Source organism: Genypterus blacodes, unplaced genomic scaffold (genome assembly GCF_046128005.1).
Source record: "Genypterus blacodes isolate CSIRO-AG114 ecotype Tasmania unplaced genomic scaffold, CSIRO-AGI_Gbla_v1 ptg000057l_1, whole genome shotgun sequence".
Lineage (NCBI taxonomy): Eukaryota > Metazoa > Chordata > Actinopteri > Ophidiiformes > Ophidiidae > Genypterus > Genypterus blacodes.
Genome location: NW_027466869.1, coordinates 1,110,141 through 1,129,848, shown reverse-complemented (window position 1 = coordinate 1,129,848; position 19,708 = coordinate 1,110,141). Strand labels below are relative to the sequence as shown.

Here is a 19,708-nt window from a genome sequence, read left to right as displayed (position 1 = left end):
TGTAGACAAAGGGGGACTCACAACACAAAGCTACATGCGCCCTGGCAAACTTTTTTTTTTTTTACCCGCGACGCGCCGCCAGGCAAAAGCGACTCCCCTCCAGCAGGTAAGTTGTGTCCGCTTATCTGTTTGGGGCTGCTTGCATCCCCCGGAGCCCATGAATCGGGATTTATTTCCAGTTAAAAGTTGCTGGTGTAGTTGGTGCGTCAGCGCTCAAAACTTGAGCACAAAGCAGGAGAGCGGGGGGTGAGAGACACTGAGAGACAGAGAGAGAGAGAGAGGGAGAGGGAGAGAGAGAGGAAGAGAGCGAGAGAGCGAGAGGAGCGGTCCCCTTTTCCTTTGTCTGACGCGGGGCGCTTTGAGGAGAGAACTTGGGGAGATGCTCAGGCACGCATCACCTCAATGCTTCATAAATGACACGATATGATGCTTAGACTTTATCCACTGTGGCCTTTAATGGAGTTAAAATGGAGTTTACTGCCGTATTTTGGTGTCGTGGGGATGTTGCGACGCGCAGGACAAAGCAGCCTGTCAGAAGTTGGCGGACAAATGGACATTTTTACGCACGCTGGAAAAAACAAAGTGATACATATTGTTTGATAAATAGTTGTGTTAATGTGTTCTCCTCATGCAGTAGATGTTTATGAGAGTGAGGATCGCGGTGTTGGTAAGTTGCAACACTGGGGATTTAGAACAATGCAATCAGGTGTAAAGTCTGTATGAAACAAAACGGTGACGCGCAGTCAAAGTTTGCACAGATAATTAATCATGTTTGGAGACAACATTGTGTTCTGCCATGACTGCAAAACGGATTCTTCTGCGAAAATGACTTAGAAACTTGTTATAGTTTAAGAGGAAACAGAGCAACAGGTATAAGTCGCTGCAGCTTCTTTGTTACAGTAAAGGCTCCTTTGTTCTCACTCCATACAAAGAAAAGCAGCAGAAAGGTGCGCAAATCCACAAGGAAATAACTTTTTTTGCTTGCGGGAAATGGTAATCACCATGTTGGAATTATTTTAGACATATTTATAACACCTCTTAAGTGTTTAAGAAACTTTTCCTTGCCTTTTCCTTAAATATACACTGCAAGCATCCCCCAAAACAATGCCTGACTTATAATAAAGAAATGCACCTTGACTTTTTAAATGTTATAGCGTGAATAACACACAAGAAATATTATGTAGGATGATTTTTTTTATGACATGAAATGGGGAAAAATAACTTATTTGAATTAGCTGCATTCCATTGTACAGTGGCCCTACCCCAAAACTTTTTATATAGGCTGCACATACGACTGAACAACATCAGCAGGCGTGGGAATAGATTTGTTATATATATTTAAAGAATTTCATTTTTGACTTGTTTATTTTTAAACTTATTGAAGTTTTTTATTCTACTTAGATGACCTCATGCGGCAGACTTGAACAGTATTTGCGCCTGTTTCTCTAGTTAAATTGGTTAGTAAGTTAATGTATCAGAGGAATGAATTTGCTTCCTGTTCTATCTGTTAATCAACTGCACTTTTTGTGTCCATTAGATTAATTACATCCCTGTTTAAAACAAGGAAGAAACTCGTTCTGTTGATTTGCAGTTGAATAACTTCTGTTTTATTTCTCTGGATGTCCTTAGGTGCCACTTTGTCATCAGCTTAACCAGCAGAGCACTTTCTTCTGTGTGAAAGGAAATTAAAAATGGGAATGATGCACATTGACAGTGTTCGGAGTTCCATTTCCAAAGGAGGATTAAAAGACTTGCAGATTTACTTTGGAGAAGGTGAAGACTCTGACAAGGATTTAACTCCAGCAACAGCCACGGTGCCAGGCGGGATGCGTTTTATACACACTTGGAAACCTACAATTCCAGCAGACTCTGTGGGGATTATAAAATAAATATATAAACTGCAGACTGTCTCGGTACAAGGCGCTTTCCAGCCCAGAGTCACTGGGAGGGCAGGATGTGTGTTTGATCCACCCAAGTCCTTCACATGGTAGGTGAAATGACGTTTTGAAATAGTAGCACTTGTTCAACCACTTGTTTGCATTGTCTCTTGTTGTCACTGGGATACACACACACAAGTGCACACACACATTCACTTTCCAGCAGTTGAAAGTTGTCCACCTCCTCACTGGTTGCATTAATTTGAGAAAAACATCCTTATATAGACTATATACACTTGCACTTCAGAGTGTTCAAAGTTGATGTTTTTGCGCCTGAATAGACTGAAAAGGAAATGCAAGCTTGATATATTTGCCAGAAATCATTTGGAAGCAATAACACTAGAACCCCAACCTATAGGGAGCATTCTCATCCAGATTCCTCTCTGAGTTGTGGCAGCTTTGAGACCTGCATCCAATCATACTCTATACCACACTCAACAATTTATTATAAAGTCCACCATAAATTGCTGCTCCCCATAGACAAAGTCAATATATGCAGTTCAGAAGTATGACTAATACGAAAGTGACCTTTAAGACTTTGCAGTGCTTTGTGATGCACAGTTATATGCTGATAAAGTGCTGAATTACTGAATGATGGCAGAAATTGATGCGTTCTGTGGTCGATCTCATCGTTTACGCATGTTAGGATTTGCCTACATAACATTAGCCTTGAGAAGCTATGTTGTCAATGTTAATGATTTACAACCATACAGTGTGTGACTGTGCCATCAAATCTGTGGTCATTGTGTGTGAAAGGAGAGGACAGAAGAAGTCTGAAACTCAAAATGACGTGACTTTTTGTATTGAGCGAAGACAACATAAACTACTAAACGTTACTAACACGATTAAGAAATTCTTTGGCATGTGCTGCGTTCCGGCGTACGATGACCTACAATACAACTTTCAGGGGACAAGAGAAAACATGAACGTCAGCAGGCGTTGGATAGATTTGTCATATGAAATGAAGAGTGTTTCAGTGTGTGACTTCCCATCTGATCTGAGGTCATTGTGTTTGCATGGTGGACCACCGTCAGAAAGATATTTCACCCAGTCCATCAATTCACTGAAGGGGAAGGAGTGCACAGAGGAAAAGTCAAACAGAAGAAGATGGATTTTGAATTGTGGCTGCTGCTTGTGGAAATGCATGTGGACAGGCCTGTTGAATTTAGAAGAAACACTTACAGCCTATTAACGCTGTGTGTGTGTGTGTGTGAGTGAGTGAGTGAGTGAGAGAGAGAGACTGACTCACCCTCTCCTTTCACTCTTTCGCTGCCGCATATCAGTGATGTCATTGAGAGCCAATAAGAGCATGTGGGGGTCCTTGTCAGTACCCAAGCTCCGCCTCCGGCTCCTTTGTGCATGGTAGCCCACATGTTCCTGCAGCATCACATTTTCAGCATGCGGTGCTTTGCTGTAGAGACACAGAAATGTTGCTGTTGGCGACGCGCTGCGATGTTAATGTACCATGTCTGCCCAGAAACTGCTTGTTTATCACTTTACGCATATGCGACAAAGACAATGAGGAATGAGCAGAGATGATATTTCTTCTGTTTGTGCAAAATACACAACGCCTTGAAACATTTGATTTTATTGAGATTATAAGGGAATAGGAGTCCGCCTGATGAAGATGGACTGCATTCTATGTGATAAACAAAATGTGTAAGGAACGTTTACTTGGCTCTGATTACCTCTATTCAACTCAAAACATTTCATTACACAGAAAAAAAAATCTCTGGGTAACAGACAGTTATTCTAATCAGTGAACGTGGTCTTGTGGAGGGCAGCAACAATTTATGTGCACTCATGGAGCTTAGGACCCAGGAAAAATGGTGTTTATACGCTTCCTACTGCCGCTGTTTGCTGAAGTGGCTCATGCTGCGGCCTGATAATGGCCGGATCAGTGAGAATATGGGTCAGGTGGTGGTGGTGGTGTGACATACAGGTGGGACAGATATAGGTCAGTGGTGTGATGATGGCAGTCTGAGTCATGCACCCACAAAGTGCACAAGATGCAAAAATGGGCGCACAAGTGTTAAATTAGAAAGTTTGTGTGTATATGTGATCGCGTCATCTTGACCACCTGATCCACCGCAAAAACACATGGATCCTCACCTTAATTTGTGCTTGAATTCTACTGTTCTAAAAGGGACAACATTTGAAGCTCTATGAGAACGCCTTAGACACGTCACAGTGTTTTGTCAGTATATTGCCGGTTTCACTTTTCGCTGCTGTTCGCTTCTCTAACCCTTAACCCTAACCCTAACCTCTCGGAATGATACATAGTCATCTCTAAACATTTTCCTCTGCTCAAAGTCAGCCCACGCATGTGACTGCAGCTCTGTCATTCTCTGTCTAAATAGTTGTGAGTCACAGATTATACAGTAGCTCTGTGTCTCTTAGACATATTTTAAGACACAACTGTCTTGCTTTAGCATCTGTGAGAGTGTGAATTCAGGCTTCCTCAGTAGCAAGTATGCATGTGGTGTCCGGTACTGACTTAATGGACTTGTAAGTGAAACAGAAACATCAGGTTGAGCGTAGCTAATCATTGCGACAGGCCCAGCACTGGGATCTTAATAGGCATCACGCAGGCATGGTCTCTGCTACAATACTGTATGTACCAGTGTGCAAAGCTTAATTACATTGCTTATCTGCAACGCTATTATCAAGTACAGAGCGGTTTGCATAAATTTTGCCATTTGGTGGATGCTTTATGAGAGCATTCAGTTTTAATACAGCTCGCCCCAGTGGGAGTTGAGATTTTACACCTAATCCACTGAGTTACATGGGGCAGCATAGCACAGCAATCTGTGACAGCCTCCAGATCTGAAGTCTCAATATCCCTTTAAGTCCGAATGCTCATTAAAATGGGTGATGGCTTTACACAGTCGCTTTCACTGCAACATATGCACTATCAAATCTGTGTCACCATAAATTCTGATCCATCTGCAGTTGCTGATATACTGTAAGTACCGGTACTTCATTTCATTTCAAACGAGATCTGATGAGATCCACCCAAGTATATTACTATGTTGGTGCGATGCAGTCTACCTTTGGCCCAATCACACAGATTCCACTGATTTCATTTCCCCATATTATGATCAGGACAGTTCTAAATCCAAATGACTGTAATACACTTGAATATCTGTGAGGTGGTCTGATGTTATGTAAAGCGCATTACATTACATTGCATTGACTAGAATGCAACATTAGGCTTGGAATAACCAATCAGTAGCATAAACCTAATTGCCTCAGACATCCTGTGGTCAGCCTCAGGAAATCTATCAGGTTGAGTTTCACCACTCATTGCATGTGGCTTGTGGCCATTACGTTTTGCAGTCGCCGGGAGGAATCACTATAATTCACTTTTGTGTACACTAGTAATATTCTCTGCCTCATCACACCAGAATGCAGTGTTGTTGCAGTGTTGTTGCATTATTTGCCATCTGCGATAAAACACAATTGCCCCACTATTGCATCTAGTTACAGTGTTTCATTAAATTCATCCTAGTATTTCACCTTATTTTCTTTTATTTAATATTATTTGATGTTCTGATAGAAGCATAGACAGATGGAGGAATAGATTTCAGGTTAGACCTTTAAAATGGAACAGCTGTTCACACACATTTTGTATGTCATGTACGGCCTGTGCTTAAGCAAAAAGAGATTAAATTGGTAAAGATGAGTGAGTCATTGAAAGTAGGGGAATGGTTTAATTTCCCCCCCGTGAACTGGATTTGCTTTTTGCTTTTTCCCTTTGTGCATATCATTGATGCATATAGGACACCACACTGTATGAACAGTACAGTAAATTACAGTGCAGTAAAACATTAGATCCACCATTACTAATCGTTACGACAGCCCTAATTCTCTCGGCTGCAGACACTCCGTGGTCATCCTGTTGCAAACTATCAGAGCTTAGTGTTACCACTCGCCAACGCCTGTAGCAGCGAGATAAGTTAACGTGTTCGGCCGGCAGGCTAATGCAAACCCTCACTGGGGGACAGGAATAAATTATTTCTTTATGACTGCACGCGCAGGGCACAAGTGTTTGATGGGGGAGGGGGGGGGGGGGGGGGGGATAGAGAGAGAACATATGGGAGATGAAGGGGAGAAAAGAGAGATGAGAGTAAATGATGGGCAGGGCAAGAAAGGAGACAGTGCGGAATCAAAACAGGCAAAGAGTGATATGGAATTAGAGGTAAGACAAAGGGAGAAGAAAGGGACAGATGGAAAGAACAAGAGGAAGACAGAAAGAAAGCTTTAGTGTTCTTTACATCTGTCTCTCTTCAGTTTCAAGGAATTCTCCCTGGATGACAGATTGGCATTATCATTTCCTAACTGTGGAAAAGTGTAAAGAAAGCATATCCCCCCCTAATGCTTCCTTATTTCTTACAGGCAAGTAAGGCTTGGCTAAGACATGTTTAAGCTTGACCTATACTGAACGTCCGTTCCATGCAGGATGTGATGCGACAGGGTGAAAGACTGCTCAGCGGAAAACACAAAAACTTCCTATGGAGTCTACTGAGCCGGATGCACGGATGTGGAATGACACAACCTTTGTTTTTAGGTGTTCTGGTGCACTCTAGAGATGATTTATGTTTCAGGCCCCACACTGCCTCTGGTAAATATAGTATTTAATCCAGATTGACATATGGTACACAAGAAATATATTAACAACCCCAATTCTGTAGCAAATGTGGGCGGACACATGCGCTGAGGTAACATCCAGTAAAAAACCTGGGCTAAGGCTGATAAATGAATTTTTATTTTCAGACATGTAACCTTTGAAGCTGTGAGCGCACAAGCGACACACATGTGCATTGGGAAAGATTGGCAGCACAGATTTATTTGACTAATTTGATATTAAAACAATTCGAACTCCATCTGCCGCAATTTGAATAATCGGAATTGTGCAATAAGTAATGGTGGTGGATGCAAAATCAAAATTCAAACATTATTGTCCTGCTCAAACAGTGAACTCTAGCTGATTTAGCTCTATGAGGAAGAATGGGGACATAACAATAAGTATAGAATACAATGAAGATATTTTTTTGATATGTTTTAAATGTAAATGGATTCTGTTTTGCTACATTGTGTGAAATCAGTGTTAGAATCGGTGTCCCAGTGTCCTCTGGGATTTTAGGTGAAAACAGGACACCCATCTGAAGTTAATAGCGTGACAAATCAATCAGAAAACACCAAACAATAAGCACCAAATCAACACACATGATGGCTCACAATGTGTGTGTGTGTGGGGTGGGGTGTGTGGCTGCCCTAGACGATATTGGTTTCTCCTCTTCTTCGTCCTCGGAATAGTAATAGGGACACCATTTCCAATAACAGCTTTAGCCAGTTGTGTGTCTGTCTATTACAGGTCAACTTATTACCTCCATAAATGCACAGCATGCTGCTGTCTGGGGATAGAGTGATAATCCCTCTAAAGACCAGGGTTTTATCAAAGCTAAATCTCCTACACACACACACATGCACACGCACTGACAGACATGCATCAAGCAAATCCACATGGGAACACAAAGTCACTCACAGAAAAAAACACACACAAAACACGTATGAAGGACAGACTGGCGTTGGAAGGCAAATACGTGCAAAGATGGGATTTTTTTATCACAGACAAATCAGTTATTGTCTGGTTGTTAGTAGATTAAGAAGCAGTTTAGATAGACAGATTGCTGTGATTTCATGGACATAAACACACACACACACACATACACACACACACACACACAAGCCCAAGTGTCATTAAAGGTTGAACACAGGCCCCCATACTGAAAATGAATAACACTGCGATTGTAGGACTTGGTTTTTGTTTATTTCAAATTGGTTTCTATATGAAGTTTAAACTGGAGCTGTGTCTGTGTCGTGTTACAGGAGTCACACTATAGCTCCATACACAACATATCGCATCTACTGATCTATTGATTGATCTAAAACTGGGAAGGGGTGCATGTGGTGAACGCGAAACAGCAGTGTTTGTTACACATTAGACACACTTCAGATATTTACCGTTCATTACGGTAAAAATAAAGTTTACTGCAGTTAAATTACACCTTTGATGAGTGAAAGGAATTCAAGCCGATGGTGTGAAACAGTCGAAATATATCAAACTCACCTTAGGAAAGTCATTAATAATACACAACTTTGGCTTTCTTGAGATTTCGAGAGGTTATCCTGGAAAAACAATTTTAAAAATTGATGATATTGCCCACTCTCTCTCGACTCCCATAATATTAATCTCATTTTGTTTTTAATTACAATTTCATGTTTCAAAAGATGGAGCGTTTTCCTCTGATATTCTAGTAGCCCCTGTGCTCTGCGTCTCTCTATCTCTACCAATTTACCATTTTCTCCCGCTCCACAAGTTAAAAGGTCACATTTGAAGAGTCAAAGAGGAGCCAGGAAATGTTCTTAACATTACACGAGTGGAAAAAAAAACTTGGCTAACAGGGAACTAAAAGCTTAAGCACTCATCTTGGCAAAATAATTTGCGTGTCCGTGCTGAGGCATTTAAGATGAGCCTTATTAATTCTAGGAAGTTCCTGCTGGTGATGAGTCGGTCTCGGGGTGAGGTTGGAGTAAACAATGAGGTTATGCTATTATACGCTCCTCTGTGCACAGCCAACCTGCTCATAATGGTGTATAAAGGAGCACAAGCTACTAGTTGTTGGCACTGAGGACTGCAGATGAGAAATAGAGGTGTTTTAAGAAAAGTTTTACAATAATGCACAGGGTCAGCAAGTGTCCTTTTAGCCGGCCTCCCCTTGGCCTCCTAACCAGTGTGGGAGGACTGGGACGGCAGCTGCCTGTGGCTCTTCTCTGGTCTGCACTTTGCTGCACTTCCTACTTTTCCACCGGAGCTCAACTCGGCTCAATACAGCAGCGAGTCGGGGGTGTGTCTGGCTGAATCTCATGCTGGGGTGTCATGCGCTACCACTTTCATCAGCATTCCACTTTGTTTTGAAAGGAGGTGTTGCTGATGGCACTGACCTGTCTCTTGGACGGCCCCAGCGGTGAGCGAGAGGCGCTTACGCTTGATACTTTGCTTGCCCTCCTTCCCCAGCGTGTGTTTGAGAGGCTGCACAGTGTGCAGGTTTTCATTTTTCACCTGAAGTTGCCAGACATCAAGAACTATCTCAAGTCTTGATTAATGGACTGGGGTCGAAACATTCTTTTGATCATTTCTGACTGTCTAGTGAATCACTGAATGTTTTCATTTGGGTTTTGCTTTCTTCACACCCGGAGGGAATCTTGTGCTGTACAAGTCAGATATTTAAAGATTTATTTGTACAGTTTTTGAAATTCTTGCTACAGCAATTTTCTCTCAGCTGTAGAAATGTATTTGCTCTCCTTCTTTCACCAGAGTGGCATATTCTTCATCTCTTCAAACTCTGCATTACAAACAAAGTAACACAGTGATTTTTTTTTTGATTTGAGATTAAAAAAAAAAACAAGCTGAGCTGAGACCATGAAATCATCTCCTGAATCAATAACTATTGAAAACATGTCAAAAATTGCATCATAATGCTGAATCAAGCATCTCGTCTTCCCTACACATTAGTGGCGGTCGCATGTTTGAAGCCTTAATATTAATGTACAGCATTTCCATTAATGTGACCCCAGTCTGAGCCTGTATTATAGTCTGCCAGAGCTGGATCAATATCTGGATCAGGCCCTAAGCAGCAGCTGTTGAAAGTCCAAAATAGGAATAACTGAATCATTTCCTGTATCTGGATCCTGATCTGGAATTGTGCATGGTGGATTTCTATGCTGTTCGACAACTAACGGCTTTCATTGAAAACCTTGGATATAAAAGGTGATATTAAACAGGTGTTTAAATGTGATATTGTAATGTGCTGCTCGTATATTACCCAAGTAATGTGACCATTGGAAGGCTTAGAGCTGTTTTCATGGAGCTACAGCTATGCACTGTAACCTTGTATAAATATAGCTGATAGATTACTGTTACCTGGCTTATCAGATATTAAGCAGAAAGCATTTTGAAATGAATAGCTGAAATGATATCTCTCCTATTTTGATGCTGAGTTGCTTGGGTGCAGTATGATGAACACGTTATGGCAGTGATAGTTGTCTAGACCTAAATATTGTTTTGTTGCAGCATCATTTATTTGTGATGATGATAAAATGTGATAAATCAGATGTCTGTAGGTTTAATACATGTTTTCCTTTTTTGTGTGTGTATGCAACAACTCAACATGCCTGCTGGATCATGATTTTTGATATCTCATATTTGTGTGAAGACAATACACCTTAATTCTAGTTTGGAGGTACTGAGTTGAAAGCATATATCCATCCATTTTACTGATACCATGCTATTATAATCCTCTAAGATGATGTAATAGCATACGGGAAGAGGATTTACAATTCATCAGTGTGTTATCTGCCTCAGACGTGCTTCATATCCGGGAATCTCTGCGCAAGGCTGTGCCACTCATTAACATTTGATGGTGAATGAAGAACAGTGTGTTTCCTGGATGCAGATTATTTTTGGGGGCCGATGAAAGCCTTCCCGTAAGAACCACGGCATTGACACAATTTTCCCCGTCCAGTTTAAAGCTTAATCTGTGCGCTTTGAAAGTTGTGCAGCGCTCTGAATAATGTAGAAGCTCAATGCTGGAAACGGAATTGTTGTTAGATTTAAGCAGACACAGATCAGAGTGTGTTAGAATCACTCACATTATCACGTATTAACAGTTTAGGACGTGACAAATTCCATCAATCATTGTTTCAATCTGCAGTCAAACCCAAATAAAGTGTGTTTGCCCCATTTATAGGAGGTCAAGGAAACAGATTGAATCTTTCATTTAAAAGCTTGAACAGGCAATATAAAAGATCCAACAGACAGTCAGTGTGGACATATTCCCTTTCAGGTCTTTTCATGTGAGGTCAATGCATAATTTCTGGTGGGAATGTGGTTGAATAAGGCCAAGTCATGCCCCGCGCTTATTATCATGCATCTAATTACTAAGTGTCAGCCGAGAGCTATTCTGTACTGTGCCATGTTGCCAGCAGCAGTTCACAAGGTCAAATTCATGGTACTTGGTAAATGTCCTTGCTGAATACAATTAGATTCTCATTCAAACTCTGTGTATTGTATGTGCATGTGTGAGTGCAGAGAGTTTGCAGTAATGAAATTATCACACACACACACACGCGCACACGCACGCACCCATACACAATGTTCTGTGTACAGCCTCTGGCCATGATCACAACACCTTAACATTAAGCCGCGGCTCTCATTAGGACTAACAACGCAGTGGTGAATCACGGTTGACAGAAATTTCCTCTCGCACAAGGTCGAGACTTTTTCTTCATCTGGGAAACAGCTGAGTAAGCGTGAGTCATGCCCCCCCACCCCCGCTTTCAATTATGCATTAGCCTGTTAGCCCGGACAGTCTGACGGACAGGCAGTGTTAGCTTTCAGCTAGCTGTTGTCAGAGGCTAGATTTACAAGTGACCCAGTAAGACACCAGCAGCACACTCACACGGATTGGATAACAGTCTGCAAATGAGCCACAAACTGTCTCTTCAGCTTCAGACATTTACTTTAAAATAATTTACATTTAACCAAAGGGAACAGTTCTTATTAGATTTACTCGTGTAACTACTTGGCTTCTCCCATTGAACAAGCCTATTAGAACTACTGTCTACTTTCATGGATCCCATTAACTTATTAAAATGAGAATTTTGGTCTCTTTCCAATTTAAAGTACACACCTTAACTGGCCTAGAGGGACTTAACAATGGTCACACACAACACTGTTGTCTGTTGATGTGACTAATGTACTCTCATATCGCACCTCAAACAGCTTAAAGGAACTAACTGGCCTTGTTTTGAAATGTAATTCAGACTTCCTCTACAAAATGTTAACGCCTGCAACAGTCAGGCTACTGTTAGAAATCCCCCTCCAGCCTTTGTGTGAAGCACATGTGTGTTTGACTGTGTATCAGTGTGTGTCTCTTTCCTGCTGTCTGTTTGTGGGTGTCTCAGTCTGTTGGACACGCACACACACGCACAAGCGCACGCACAAGCGCACGCACACACACACGCACACACACACACACACACTTCCTTTTCTCCTCTCTGCCTTCTATCCCTCCTTGCTTATCTCTCCAACTTAATGTTTCTGTCTGATTTGGTTCCATCACACACAGCCATGGAGGTGCCGTGGTGCCACACTAGACGAGACAGTAACACTCTGACTCAGCCCTTCTTCCTTCTTCCTCAGTTCATCCCAAGTTCACTCAGTTCCACGCTGACTAAAATGATGCTACAGGCATGAATGCAAATGTGCTAATGGCAGCAGTGATGCCTTCCATAAATCTTAGACCTTCAGGCACATATTTGTAAAAAAAGAAAAAGAAAAGAGCAATGCTAGAGTTACTCTGGTGTCAGTTAGATGCACATGGAGTATTTTCTCATTTTATGCTGAGTCGGCGGCCCCAGAGCATCTAAAATATGCTGTCACATCGCCTCATTTGCTGAAAAAGCCACAACGAAGTGGCATCACTGGGTTTTCTAGGCTCTTCCATTATGCACCCTGGACCACAGCAACTCCTCAGAGTTCACTTTGACTCACTTTGTAACCTGAAACATAGCTGATGGTTCACTGTGATCATTTTTTGCAGTGTGCTTGGCTGGTAAACCGGTTGGCTGACAGGTCGGCTTGTTGGCAAATTACAGCCTGTGTCGCAGCCTCAGCACAAGCTAAAGTTGGAGTGGCTGAAAGACAAATTGTCCTCGACATGTGGAGTCTTTGTATGTGTCTGTCTGTGTGTTTGTGTGTCTGTGTGTCTGTCTGTCTGGCTGGCTCTGCTCTTGCTTGGATGTTGACATTCATGTAACACCACACTGCCATGAGAAAATCAGATCTACTTCATTTCTTATTGATTCTCCTGAATGCCAAACCCTTGTCTGTAGCTTCAGGCTCATTATTGTAATTAAAGCAGACGTGCTGTGTCATATTTCAGTCACAAGGACTACCTGACGTCAAAAACAAGTATTTGCATTATAGCAGAATTAATAACATAGAATTAATAACCGATTCGTTTCTGTACAGCACTTTAATGACAGGAATTACATGAGGTCAAACGCACAACTGTTTAATTGCGGCGTCTTATTTCACTACGTGTTGCAAAGGCGGCAATTGGTGTCAGATAAAGAAACAATTTGGTTAACAGACTTTTTAGTTTGTTTGTTTGAGTTAGTGGAACTGAAATGGACTCCCTGGCGATGAAGATGAGTACTTTGCGTAAAAAGGCACGGATAAAGAAAGTCAGACAGTTAGAAGTCCCCCCCTTAGTGCATTTTGCTATCTTAAGAACCATGTGAAATTATGGTGGAAACTCTATAAATATGAAAACATGGTGCTTGTCAGACTTGATGGCGCACGGTCAGCGACCTCGCCAAATGAACATACTCTGCGTTCTGTCTATGGGACGACGCGCCACTCTGACGCTTTCCCCCACAGCTTTGGAATGTGGTGCGAGCCGCCTCACGCCGCCGTACTTTGCTGTCTGTCAGCGTTTGCACTTCAGGTCTCCTTGAGGCAGCGTTTGTCTGTCAGGTTGGAAACGCTCCGTCAATGCGGGTGTATCTTTTTCCCCTCTTTCTCAGTTTTTCTTCGACTCTGGCTGCCTGCTTGTCTGTTTCTGTTTTTCTCTGAATTTTCCTCTCTGTCTCTCTTTCCTCCCTCTCACTCCAGTATGTCTCTGTCTCAGGTATGCATTGCTGCACTTCAGCAGACATGTGATTGAGTGTGTTAATTCTTCTATTTCTGTTTGTTTACCATCCCCGTTTCTAGCCCCGTGCTGGTGTGTTTGTCAGACCCTTATCTTCCTTTTTCCAAAACTGTGCCTCTTCCTTCTCTCAGGCTGACTCACGGTTTCGCAAAGTCACTTGCGTTCATCTGATCTCTGTGAGAGTTTGATCTTTCAGAGGGTGTCACGTCTCGAATTACATCTCACTAACTTTGAGGATGATAATTTATCACATCGCATGTGAGCTTTAAATTATGTGGCTCCTTCCCCAGGTCACCAGCAACGGCAGGGTGAGATTAAAACAGGATTCCAGAGTCAGGAAGGATACTTAACCTGTCATTTCCCATAGCAATTATAATGCTAAACAAGTAATTGTTATATGGAGGAACCATATTACCTTCAGTTACAGCAACACAGAGCAATACAATACTTATAATTGCAGGAAATATCTGCAGTTATAATCTCCCACACAGTGCCGTCTTTGATGTGAAGTGTGAGAACAGTGAACTTAAGCAACAACACAACAAGGGAAAGTTTCTTCCGAAACTTTGAGGATGATTGACAGCCAGTACATAAGCATACTGTGATACTTTGTATATGTGTGTGGGTGTATACATCCTGTACACATTGGTACGTTGCAACTCACACCACTCTGATGACCTGATGTTCCAGTTGTAGACTGGACTTGCAAAGTAATGGAATAATTACATTTGACTGAGAAATTTGTTCTTAGAAATGCTCATTCTAATACTTTCCCCCTAGGAAATTTTGACAGGGTATAATTGAGTGTTTTATGTGCTTTAGGGAGGAGTGTGATGGAGTGTTACCCCGTGCATTGCAGGTCGCACACGTGCATGTGTATATATGTGTGTATTCCTTATTAGCGTGTGTGCCGACTTGTTTATGTCCCTTGGTGTTCATGTGTGCAGTGCATTTCCATGTGTCTGTTTGTTTACATGTCTATTTATGTGCATGCACGTGTGTGTTTGGCTCTATGTGTGCGTGTGTGTGTGTGTGTGTGTGTGTGTGTGCAAGTGTGTGCAAGGGTCTGCAATTTCACTCTGTTTCAATCTGTTAGTGTGTATGTTAGCACGTGTGTTTCTGTCAATTTGAGGTCTCCCTGTCACTCCGGCCAGGACATCTCGAGTCAGTGACTTGGATTTTGCTGTTGTGGGAGCCATTGTCTCAGGCCGGGGGGCGGGGGGCCACATAGGCCATAAAACTCAATTTCCCATGGAGGAGGGGTGTGTGTGGGGGGGGCATTTTGAAGTCCAAATGTTCTCATCTCATGCACTATTAAGCCAGGCAGTGGGGTGTGTGGGTAACGTGGTTTAGAGTCCGTCTGTCACAGCCTCAGGGCATGTTGCTTCCAGTGCACACACACACTCTCACTTGATGCACACTTTCAAGCACGCACGCACGCACGCACGCACGCACGCACGCACGCACGCACGCACGCACGCACGCACGCACGCACGCCGAACGCACGCACGCACGGAAGCACACACACACACACACACACACACACACACACACACACACATGCACACGTACACAAGAGTGCATATGCATAAACACACATGAATCCAGAAAGGCTATCCCTCAATAACATGCGTGCACACACACCTCTTTCTCACACACACACACACACTCACACACACACACTGAAAACATATGCACACAGCCTCGGGCCCTATAGCTCCTCTCCTATACAGACTCGGTTCAGGTCATGAGGGTCGGCCGAGCTCTTCACTTCATTAATCACATCTGGGAAGCGAGCAGCTTTTATATATGTGTTTCCATATGTATTTACCCTTTATTCAACTTTGACTTCACAGAAATGTACGGAGCCCAAGCTGTCTTTTGTTTCTTTACTTTGACTTTTTTTTGGAACTGTTGAAATAGAGAAGAAAGCTGAAGTATCACGTTCTCAACCTTTTCTCCACTACGAGTGCAAGACGTTTTGATGTGTCGCCCTCAATGCTTCTGTTCAACATTATCGTGTTTATCTTGCGTTATGCTTGATTACATCGCATCTGTCCTCCCTTATGCAGTTCCAGTACAACAATGCAGAACAACGCAACATCTCTCTGCTGGCCTCCATTCGTCCCCATTTAATTTTTCTCTCATTCGGCCCATTTTTTAAATTTTGCAGCATTCATCCAATTATCCTCCTCACTGTTTGTCTGGCGTCGTACTCTTGACCTCACACTTTCTTTCTTTCTTTCTTTCTTTCTTTCTTTCTTTCTTTCTTTCTTTCTTTCTTTCTTTCTTTCTTTCCTTCCTTCCTTCCTTCCTTCCTTCCTTCCTTCCTTCCTTCCTTCCTTCCTCCCTTCCTTCCTTCCTTCCTTCCTTCCTTCCTTCCTTTCATGTGATTGTGATATACTCATTTGCCATTGTTTGATCAGTCAGCTAATCCTGAGTTGCGAACACACACACACACACACACAGACACAGACAGACAGTCACACAGACACTAGCTGTCACCAGCAGAGTTAAAAGTGATAGATTCCCAAACCCCGCAGTGGATTGGCGATGTGATAACCATGATGAAGACCACTGGGCTCTTTGACTCTCTGTCACCATGCTGATTACAATGGCTTTAAATGACTTGACACAGTCTTAATTGTTTCAAGTCAGTGGCATGTGTGTGTGTGTGTCAGTGTGTGTATTGATGTGTGGGATCAAGCTCCTTGTTCACGCTCAGTAAAAAAGGACAGCAGGCAGTTTGATTCCCGTTACTTTGAACTGTGCTTCATTTCCAGGATTTTTCTGCCTTTCTGTTGTGGATAATGAAAATATAATTGGACTTTGGCAGTAACGCTGATCCGCCCTTCACTATAATTCATGCAGATGTAACTGATAAATCAGTCGTCTGATAAAAGAATGTGGTGCAAAGGTTTGAATGTAAGGTTGTGCTGTTGGTAACCGTGTATAGAACACACACATACCGTCAAGCTTGGCCGAAACTCTGAGGAGGAACCTGAGAGAGGCCTTGGCAGAGCAACGCTGAGTACTGAGAGGTGCTGGTTTGGTGCCTGCAGTGTGTGTTTGTGTGTGTGTGTGTGTGTGTGTGAGTATTCTGCCCTTGTCAGTCGGCACTCCTATGTGGAAGCGGGTAGAGCCTTGGGTGAGTGTGAGAGAGGGCGGGGGTGTGTCTCATTGGGGTGAGCATGCACACGCACACGCACATGCACACACACACACACACACACACACACACACACACACACACACACACACACACACACACACACACACACACTTAAGAGTTACTGTAGTTGTGTGTGTGTGTGTGTGTGTATGTGTGTGTGTGTGTGTGTGTGTGTGTGTGTGTGTGTGTTATAAGGTGTTAATGTGCGTGTATCTTCAAAGGAGAAAGAGCAAACAAGAGGGGGCGGATTGTCTGTTTTGCATGTGTGCCTGTGTGTGTGTCTTCCGTGTCTCTTCATGAACACTGGTAGAGGAGATGTTTGATGTGTGTGTGTCTATGTGTGAGGGTGACAGTGGGTGAGGGGTGTGTTTGTGTCAGCAAGAAAGAGGAGAAACCAGAGGAGAATGGAAAGAATTATGTCTGTTTGTGTGTGTGTTCCTCCCTCTCTGTTGCATGTCTTTTCTCACATTCTTGACCTAAAAACTACAACACTTCATCATAAGCCATAGAGAACACATCATCCATTGACTCAGCCCGTCTAAAACACGTGTAGTTAGAATGTTGTGTGTCATTTATTAGTTCTGAAGGACGCTCTGTTAAAAACTTCTATTTAAGAATGTATCCAGGTTAACGCTGTGTTTCAGGCACACACACACACACACACACACACACACACACACACACTCCACGCCTCTGCTGCGAGCAGCTAAAACTACGACAGACTGCGTGTGAAGTGCTAAGTGAGCAGAAGACTTCATGACAGTCTCTCACATTGTTCGCCAACAGCATGTTGCCTTGGCAGAAGAACTGTCCTTTTTTGCACAGCAAGTGGTACCACTGATCAAATGTGTGTGTGTGTGTGTGTGTGTGTGTGTGTGTGTGTGTGTGTGTGTGTGTTTGACTGCAGGAGTCCCTATCCCCCGTTCCTCTGATTGTTCCGAGCTCTGCGTCTGAATGAGTGAATATTGACGTTCCACTGTGCAGGATCGGTGTATCCAGTTACTTACTGTATGTTCAGTGCGTGTGCTTGTGTATGTGTGGATGTGCGTGGCTACCTGCCCTGATAATGCAAAATAATCAAATATAAGTGTGTGTTTGTGTGTGTATCCCCTGCAGCTTAACTTGTGTATGTGTTGCACCCAACAACTCAACAGGCGCATTTGAAAGGAGATAGATAAGGTGTGTGTTGAGATATGATATCAGTGTGCCATTTTAACTCATCTGTCTGGTACAGAGGTGCGTGGGCAGACACACACACACACACACACACAAACACATTCACCCCAACTCTTATCCCATTACACAAATTGTGTTGGGAGGTTAGCTGACAGACTCTTGAACTCACTTAAGTGGGTTTATCACCAAAGCACTTTTTTTTGGCAGAGAGTAGGAGGAGGAGGAGGAAGAGGAGGAAGAGGAGGGAGATGAAGAGTTCAAAGAAGCAATAGGGGTCTTTTCTAGATGAAGGTTTACCTGGGAGTGAGCCTCCAATGAAGGCCTCGCTGGCTGACCCTCAGCTGACCCAACGTCTATAGGGGGAACAAAAGATAGAAAACAAATCAATTTTAAAAGTTGGTGAAGACAAAATGAAAGTAGTGATTCTCTTTCTCTCTGTTTTGACGTCCATTTGCTGCTATCCTTTGTCACGCCGCAACGCCTCCCAGAAACGGGCAGAAATGACAACATGATAGCCATAAAGGAACGCGCTGTTGTGAAATGCAGAGTGGGCGTAACCACGGCAACAGCCAGGTTCCTTCCAAATCAGAATTCCCAACAACGATTTTGACAACATAGTGTGACCTCCCTGTAACTCTCCCCCTGAAAACCCAAAAAAAAGAAGAGGAGAGGAAACAGTAAAGGAAGATTCCCATGCCGCACATACAAAGTACATACAGAATTTTAAAAGGCTCTGAATTACACTCGGCTCTCCCTCAGACTCTAATTACCCACCTTTAAACTTCAGCGGAATTTTGTTATGATATCCCGAGCTATTTTGATGCGACCCAACAAGCCTGACCGTTAAATTAATTAAGCCCCAAAGTTGCCATCCAAGCCAAATTCTCAGGTTTGGGGGGGAAGGGGAATGTCCCGGGGCGGCTTATATCATGCAAATGTTCACCACAAGCCTTCTAAATTTGGGATGAGCCGGCCTAATTAGAGGTTGAGTTTTGGGTTTGCACCGCCGCGTTTTCATCCCGCGTTAAAGCGCACCAGAGGAGCCGTCTGGGTGTCTCAGCAGAATTACCCAGCGCTCTTTACATCACAAGTGTGGATCCCGCTCGCAGCTCTGAACACATCACACCACCCCCCCATACCACCATCCTCCTGTTTCTCTTCCCTGTCACTCATCGTTTCATGCTGTGAAAATTTGATTATGCGTTTGATTAAAGCGTTCTCCCCTTAATGACTGTAATGAGAAAGATAAAATCTTTTTTTTTTGCAAATACGATATTCTGTGTTAGTTTCTTTCCTTTTACACACGTGTATAACAAGAAAAAAAGACGTCTACATCTCTGGAAAAGCTTCATCCTGTGATGCATCTCTCTCTGGTGACGCTGCATGGCTTTCCCGCCCGCCTAATGTACGGCGTATACATTGCCAAGCACGTACCGCCCGGGGTGCAGTTCATTAAATGGATCCACGTTATCCTTATGCTTCCTCTCAGTCCAGTAGGGAGGCTTTTTTTTTTTTTTTTTTTTTTACGAGCGTATATTTCACTGACTCAGTGGCACAGCTGAGCCGGGAAATCCTTCTCTTCGCGGTCTAGTTGGGATGACTGATGCAAATATGCCGCTGCTGAGTCCAGACACTGACACCAT

At 43.0% G+C, this 19,708-nt stretch overlaps 1 long non-coding RNA gene across 5 annotated transcripts in view; it reads left to right on the top strand.

The window, feature by feature from the left end:
* LOC143002456 (uncharacterized) overlaps positions 1-19,708 on the top strand; it is a 95,149-nt gene continuing 75,441 nt past the window's right edge. For 4 of the 5 annotated variants that reach the window (XR_012963799.1, XR_012963797.1, XR_012963796.1 and 1 more), the window contains exons 1-2: positions 1-106; positions 1,630-1,987. This is a non-coding gene — a long non-coding RNA (uncharacterized LOC143002456). Of the gene's footprint in view, positions 107-273; positions 668-1,629; positions 1,988-19,708 lie in introns of those variants that run through there. The other variant, XR_012963798.1, reaches the window with a different exon arrangement.